We start from the raw sequence: 8,173 nt of genomic DNA on the forward strand, positions 1-8,173 counted from the left end.
CTAGAAAATGCCACACAAAAATCTTTATTTACAAAGGTAGATATTTTAAATAAAAATTTCCTCAGTAGCAACATCCTATTGTGCAGGAACTTAAAGGGATAGTAAAGTCCAAATTAAACTTTCGTAATTCAGATAGGTCATGTCATTTTAAACAACTTTCTAGTTTACTTTTATCATCAAATTTGTTTTGTTTTCTTGTTATTCTTAGTTGAAGGCTAATACTAGGTAGGCTCATATGCTAATTTCTAAGCCCTTGAAGGCCACCTCTAATTTGAATGCATTACATTTGACAGTTTTTCACAGCTAGAGGGTGTTAGTTCATGTGTTACATATAGATAACATTGTACTTACGCACATGAAGTTATTTAAGTCAGCACTAACTGCCTGAAATGAAAGTTTGTCAAAATATCTGAGATAAGGAGGCAGTCTGCAGAAGCTTAGATACAAGGTAACTACAGAGGTAAAAAGTATATTTATATAACAGTGTTGGTTATGCAAAACTGGGGAATGGTAAAAAAAGGGTGTATCTATCTTTTTGAACAATAACATTTTTGGTGTTTACTATCCCTTTAAAGGGACATTATACACTCATTTTTTCTTTGCATAAATGTTTTGTAGATGATCTATTAATATAGTCCATAAAGTTTTTAAAAAAAATAAATGTATAGTTTTGCTTATTTTTAAATAACATTGCTCTAATTTTCAGACTCCTAACCAAGCCCCAAAGTTTTATGTGAATACCGTCAGCTACCTTCTCCAGCTTGCTCCTGTTTGTGTAAAGGGTCTTTTCATATGCAAAAGAAGGGGGAGGGGGGAGTGTCTTATTTTTCCACTTGCAGTGGGCTTTCCAACTAAATTTTCAACAGAGCTAAACTGACAGCTTCTAAGTAAGTTTTTAAACAGTTTTATACTGGATTTTTATATCAGTATCTGTGCATCTTATTCTTTATAGTAGTGTCTATTACATGCAGTTATATGAAAATGAGTGTATACTGTCCCTTTAAAGCAGCCAATCAAGATGCTGATCCCAGGACTTGCAAGGCATGCATCTGGCATGTACAGCACAATCACTTAATTTCCGTCAGTGTTAGGGAGTTTACTATGTGAAATCTCATGAGATCACAGTAAGTTGTGTGACCTCAGAACTGATAAAGTTGATTGGCTGTTTTTTTCTCTCTCAGTATGCAAATAGCAGTAAGAAAGAATATATCTGGATCACAGAGCACTTACTCTTGTAAGCTGAAGAACTTTTGAGGAAAGATATCTTGCTTTTTTACACAAAGATGTTCTTTAGTGATTTAGCATATTGATATTATGTCCCTTTAAGCTGGCAAAATATGTATAACGAGAAAGCAAAAAGTACAAGAATGTGTTTAAAATGGCAGATTGCAACACCTGTGTCCATTTTAGGTGGATTCAACCTGCAATTATTTATAGTGAACTGTTTCAGTGCAAACACTTCAGATAAATATACAACCGCAGTACGTTACACCCACAAATATTAGGCTCCTTATAACTGAACAAACATTCTTATCATCAAGTGAGTGTGACCCATATATTTGTCTATCCAACATGGGTAAAAACATCAGATTTTAATCTTTAACTTTATTACTGGCCTCAAGCTGTCACTTCTGTCCTATCTTTTGCGTTTTAGTATTTATTAATATTTTATTGTAAACACTAGTAGTATTATTATTAGTATTATTATTAGTACTAGTGTAATATTTGAGAGGCCTGTTTAAGTAAGCAGATCTTGTTTATAATTACCATCAAATAATAACGCTTAAAGGGACATGAAACCCACACTTTTCTTTCATGATTTAGAAAGAACATATGATTTTAAACAACTATTCAATTTACTTCTATTATCTAATTTGTTTTGTTCTCATTGTATCCTTTGTGGAAAAGGATACCTAGATAGGAGGAGCTGCTGATTGGTGGCTGCACATATATGTTTCATGTTATTGGCTCACCAGTGGGTTAACTAGCTCCAATAGTGCATTGCTGTTGCTTCGGCAAAGTATACCAAGAGAATGAAGCAAATTGGATAAACTAAATATTCTGCTAAAATACTGGACTGCCCAGTTACATACTGGACACCTGGCAACACAAAGTATGATTGTTCTGTATGTGTTTGTACTGCAGTGTAATATGCAAAACAGATGTCTGTCATACAGTCTAACTGGTCAAGGACATCTCATTATAGCAGTAATAGCAGCAAAACGTCTTGCTTGTTTCAAGGGTATGAATATACGTCTTTGGCAACTTGAATTACTAAGGGATATATGCAGTACAAAACTTTGTGATATTTTTATAGTATTTGTTTTCTCAGCCTATGGGGCCTATCTATCAAGTTCCGAATGGAGCTTGTGGGCCCGTGTTTCTGGCGAGTCTTCAGACTCACCAGAAACAGCAGTTATGAAGCAACGGTCTAAAGACCGCTGCTCCATAACCCTGTCTGCCTGCTCGTGTACGATTGACACCCCCTGCTGGCGGCCCATTGGCCGCGAGTCTGCAGGGGACGGCATTGCACCAGCAGCTCTTGTGAGCTGCTGGTGCAATGCTGAATACGGAGAGCGTATTGCTCTCCGCATTCAGCGATGTCTTGCGGACCTGATCCACACTGTCGGATCAGGTCCGCAAGACATTTGATAAATATATATAAATAATACGGTATCTAGAATAATTTTGAATGATTATTAATATTTTTAATATTCTATATTTAATATTTCAAGAACCCACTTCAAGATTACTAATTCTTCACCGACGCTAACCGCATTGGACATAAAACGTGAAACCCAAAATGCATTATCCATATTTTCATTCTTATGTATATATCTATATATATCTGATAATGTTAATGTAAATATATATATATACCTATATATCTATTGAAATAAATATACAAGTATAGGTATATACAGATAGATATAAAAAATATATTTACAAGAAAACCAAAACATATTTATGTATGTGAAGAACAATGGAATCTGAAATATTAATAAGTCCTATCAGGTTAGTGCACAATAGATTTGTGTTAGTTTCTTTTCTTCAGGGCTCTCCATTGAAGTCTAAGGGGAGAATTAGTTAACGCAGTCGCAATATTCTAAGTCCTTTGGTTAGTGCGCTTCGGGTTTCGCTTGGTTGCATACCTTTTACTTTCAACTGGTAATATGCATTCTACCGACATGCGCAAAAAGCTTACTTCTAGCTAAGTTTAAGTTTGAGTGAAAGTGCTAAAGATTGCTAGTGCACCACTTGTAATCAGGCCCTATGTATGGGGAGACAATAAATAACTAACTACCCCAAAAACAATGCCCTCCTCTAACAGAACTAACAAAAGTATCAATGATACCAGCATAAAGTGTCAACTACTAATTTATGACTTGCATATTCTATATAATCATGAGATACATATAACAGGCAAAGTAAGGAGCGTGGTCTCCTGAATGGTATGAGATATCATGAGATACCGTCACAAAGTATAGTAATAAAGATTCTGTTCTATATATCATGTAGGATATACATGACAGTGAGTATAGGGGGCGGGGGTGTTCTCTAACTGTTCTAACTGGGTCTGATTATAGGATATTTCTTTGAAGGCGCGGCATCAGAGTTGAAATACAATTAATGGGTTGTTGCATAACATTGGCATTCTGTAGGATATTATTGAGAAGTTAGTTTTGATTCATACAAATACAATAACTGTCATTCGATGAGAATTACGTATATGTTATTCGCAGTGCACTGGTCACCTTAGCGCAAACTCCTGATATACGCTTTATATATGTTTTATAACATGGGCAATTGTATGTGTTTGATTTATTAATTTCATAGGTAGGTTAAAGGGACAGTCAACACCAGAAATGTTGTTGTTTAAAAAGATAGATAATAATACACTTTATTACCTCTGTGATTAACTTATATCTAAGCCTCTGCAAACTGCTCCCTTATTTCAATTTTTTTGATGGACTTGCATTTTAGCCAATCAGTGCTTACTCCTAGGTAACTTCACGTGTGTGAGCTCAATGTTATCTATATGACACACATGAACTAACCCCCTCTTGTGTTGAAAAACTGTCAAAATGCATTCACATAAGAGGCGGCCTTCAAGGTCTAAAAGATTATCATATGAGCCTACCTAGGTTTAGGTTTCAACTAAGAAAACCAAGAGAACAAAGCACAATTGGTGATACAAGTAAATTGGAAAGTTGTTTAAAATGACATGCATTATTTGAATCATGAAAGTTTTTTTTTGGACTTGACTGTCCCTTTAAGGGCTGGAAGGATAAATAAGCTTGATGATTTGATTTTTTTAGCCTATAAAGTGATTCTACTTGTGTTAGTAGTTTGTCTGATGAAACAGCGTAACAACTGAGAAACGCGTTGTATTGCTACATTGTTTAGGAAAATGCTACATTCCCTCTTGCTTTCACTTTTTAAATTGTTTTTAATAAATCATGTTATATACATTTGGAATCAAGGCTGTTGTTTGTATCTGACGGTCAAAGAAGGAGCGGTAGGATCAGTCCCCATACTGATCTATCAGTTAGTTGGGACACTGGAATTTCCTAGCCTGTCTCTTACATCACAAGGGAGTGCTGCTCTATTTCACCTAGATTACGAGTTATGCGTGCTATAGGGAATTTAATGAACGCAACAAAAGTTGCGTTATTTTACCCTCTATAGCGCTGCCATTACAAGTTTTCAAACAGCCGGCTTGTGCGTGCAGTATGGTTGTGTTGAGCTCCATGCCGCACACAATTCAAGCACTGTTTTGACGTGCTCGTGCATGCTTTCCCCATAGACATCAATGGGGAGGTGTCAGAAAAAAACCTAACACCTGAAGCGCGGAATGAAAAGCTCCGTAACGCAGCCCCATTGATGTCTATGGGGGAAAAAAAATATATGTTTAAACCTAACATAAACCCCAAGTCTAAACACCTCTAATCTGCTGCCCCCGACTTCGCCGACACCTACTTAATGTTATTAACCCCTAATATGCCGCACCCAATATCACCGCCACTAAAGTTATTAACCCCTATTCACCTGCACTCCAACATCACCCACACTATAATAAAGATATTAACCCCTATTCCACTGCTCCCCAACATTGCCGCTGCTATAATAAAGTTATTAACCCCTAAACTTCTGGCCTCCCACATCACTACCACTAAATTAACCTATTAACCCCTAAACCGCCAGCCCCCCACATCGCAACAACCTAAATGAAACTATTAACCCCTAAACCTAACTCTAAACCTAACTCTAATGTAACCCTAACACCCCCTAACTTTAACATAATTAAAATATAGCTAAATTAAAGTTACAGTTATTAACTAAATAATACCTATTTAAAACTAAATACATACTTACCTGTGAAATTAAACCTAAGGCCTAGATTTAGAGTTCGGCGGTAGCCGTCAAAACCAGCGTTAGAGGCTCCTAACGCTGGTTTTGGGCGCCCGCTGGTATTTGGAGTCAGTGATTAAAGGGTCTAACGCTCACTTTACAGCCGCGACTTTTCCATACCGCAGATCCCCCTACGCCATTTGCGTAGCCTATCTTTTCAATGGGATCTTCCTAACGCCGGTATTTAGAGTCGTTTCTGCAGTGAGCGTTAGAGCTCTAACGACAAGATTCCAGCCGCCTGAAAATAGCAGGAGTTAAGAGCTTTCTGGCTAACGCCGGTTTATAAAGCTCTTAACTACTGTACCCTAAAGTACACTAACACCCATAAACTACCTATGTACCCCTAAACCGAGGTCCCCCCACATCGCCGCCACTCGATTAAAATTTTTAACCCCTAATCTGCCGACCGCCACCTACGTTATACTTATGTACCCCTAATCTGCTGCCCCTAACACCGCCGACCCCTATATTATATTTATTAACCCCTAACTTGCCCCACACAACATCGCCGCCAGCTACTTAAAATAATTAACCCCTAATCTTCCGACCGCAAATCGCCGCCACCTACGTTATCCCTATGTACCCCTAATCTGCTACCCCTAACATCGCCGACCCCTATGTTATATTTATTAACCCCTAATCTGCCCCCCACAACGTCGCCGACACCTGCCTACACTTATTAACCCCTAATCTGCCGAGCGGACCTGAGCGCTACTATAATAAAGTTATTAACCCCTAATCCGCCTCACTAACCCTATCATAAATAGTATTAACCCCTAATCTGCCCTCCCTAACATCGCCGACACCTACCTTCAATTATTAACCCCTAATCTGCCGACCGGAGCTCACCGCTATTCTAATAAATGTATTAACCCCTAAAGCTAAGTCTAACCCTAACACTAACACCCCCCTAAGTTAAATATAATTTTTATCTAACGAAATAAATTAACTCTTATTAAATAAATTATTCCTATTTAAAGCTAAATACTTACCTGTAAAATACATCCTAATATAGCTACAATATAAATTATAATTATATTATAGCTATTTTAGGATTAATATTTATTTTACAGGCAACTTTGTAATTATTTTAACCAGGTACAATAGCTATTAAATAGTTAAGAACTATTTAATAGTTACCTAGTTAAAATAATTACAAATTTACCTGTAAAATAAATCCTAACCTAAGATATAATTAAACCTAACACTACCCTATCAATAAAATAATTAAATAAACTACCTACAATTACCTACAATTAACCTAACACTACACTATCAATAAATTAATTAAACACAATTGCTACAAATAAATAAAATTAAATAAACTATCTAAAGTACAAAAAATAAAAAAGAACTAAGTTACAGAAAATAATAAAATATTTACAAACATAAGAAAAATATTACAACAATTTTAAACTAATTACACCTACTCTAAGCCCCCTAATAAAATAACAAAGCCCCCCAAAATAAAAAATTCCCTACCCTATTCTAAAATACAAATATTACAAGCTCTTTTACCTTACCAGCCCTGAACAGGGCCCTTTGCGGGGCATGCCCCAAGAATTTCAGCTCTTTTGCCTGTAAAAAAAAACATACAATACCCCCCCCCCAACATTACAACCCACCACCCACATACCCCTAATCTAACCCAAACCCCCCTTAAATAAACCTAACACTACCCCCCTGATGATCTTCCTACCTTGTCTTCACCATGCCAGGTTCACCGATCCGTCCTGGCTCCAAGATCTTCATCCAACCCAAGCGGGGGCTAGACATCCACTGAAGAAGTCCAGAAGAGGGTCCAAAGTCTTCCTCCTATCCGGCAAGAAGAGGACATCCGGACCGGCAAACATCTTCTCCAAGCGGCATCTTCTATCTTCTTCCATCCGATGACGACCGGCTCCATCTTGAAGACCTCCAGCGCGGATCCATCCTCTTCTTCCGACGACTAGACGACGAATGACGGTTCCTTTAAGGGACGTCATCCAAGATGGCGTCCCTCGAATTCCGATTGGCTGATAGGATTCTATCAGCCAATCGGAATTAAGGTAGGAATTTTCTGATTGGCTGATGGAATCAGCCAATCAGAATATAGTTCAATCCGATTGGCTGATCCAATCAGCCAATCAGATTGAGCTCGCATTCTATTGGCTGTTCCGATCAGCCAATAGAATGCGAGCTCAATCTGATTGGCTGATTGGATCAGCCAATCGGATTGAACTATATTCTGATTGGCTTATTCCATCAGCCAATCAGAAAATTCCTACCTTAATTCCGATTGGCTGATAGAATCCTATCAGCCAATCGGAATTCGAGGGACGCCATCTTGGATGACGTCCCTTAAAGGAACCGTCATTCGTCGTCTAGTCGTCGGAAGAAGAGGATGGATCCGCGCTGGAGGTCTTCAAGATGGAGCCGGTCGTCATCGGATGGAAGAAGATAGAAGATGCCGCTTGGAGAAGATGTTTGCCGGTCCGGATGTCCTCTTCTTGCCGGATAGGAGGAAGACTTTGGACCCTCTTCTGGACTTCTTCAGTGGATGTCTAGCCCCCGCTTGGGTTGGATGAAGATCTTGGAGCCAGGACGGATCGGTGAACCTGGCATGGTGAAGACAAGGTAGGAAGATCATCAGGGGGGTAGTGTTAGGTTTATTTAAGGGGGGTTTGGGTTAGATTAGGGGTATGTGGGTGGTGGGTTGTAATGTTGGGGGGGGGGTATTGTATGTTTTTTTTTACAGGCAAAAGAGCTGAAATTCTTGGGG

Source organism: Bombina bombina, chromosome 1 (genome assembly GCF_027579735.1).
Source record: "Bombina bombina isolate aBomBom1 chromosome 1, aBomBom1.pri, whole genome shotgun sequence".
Classification (NCBI taxonomy): Eukaryota; Metazoa; Chordata; class Amphibia; order Anura; family Bombinatoridae; genus Bombina; species Bombina bombina.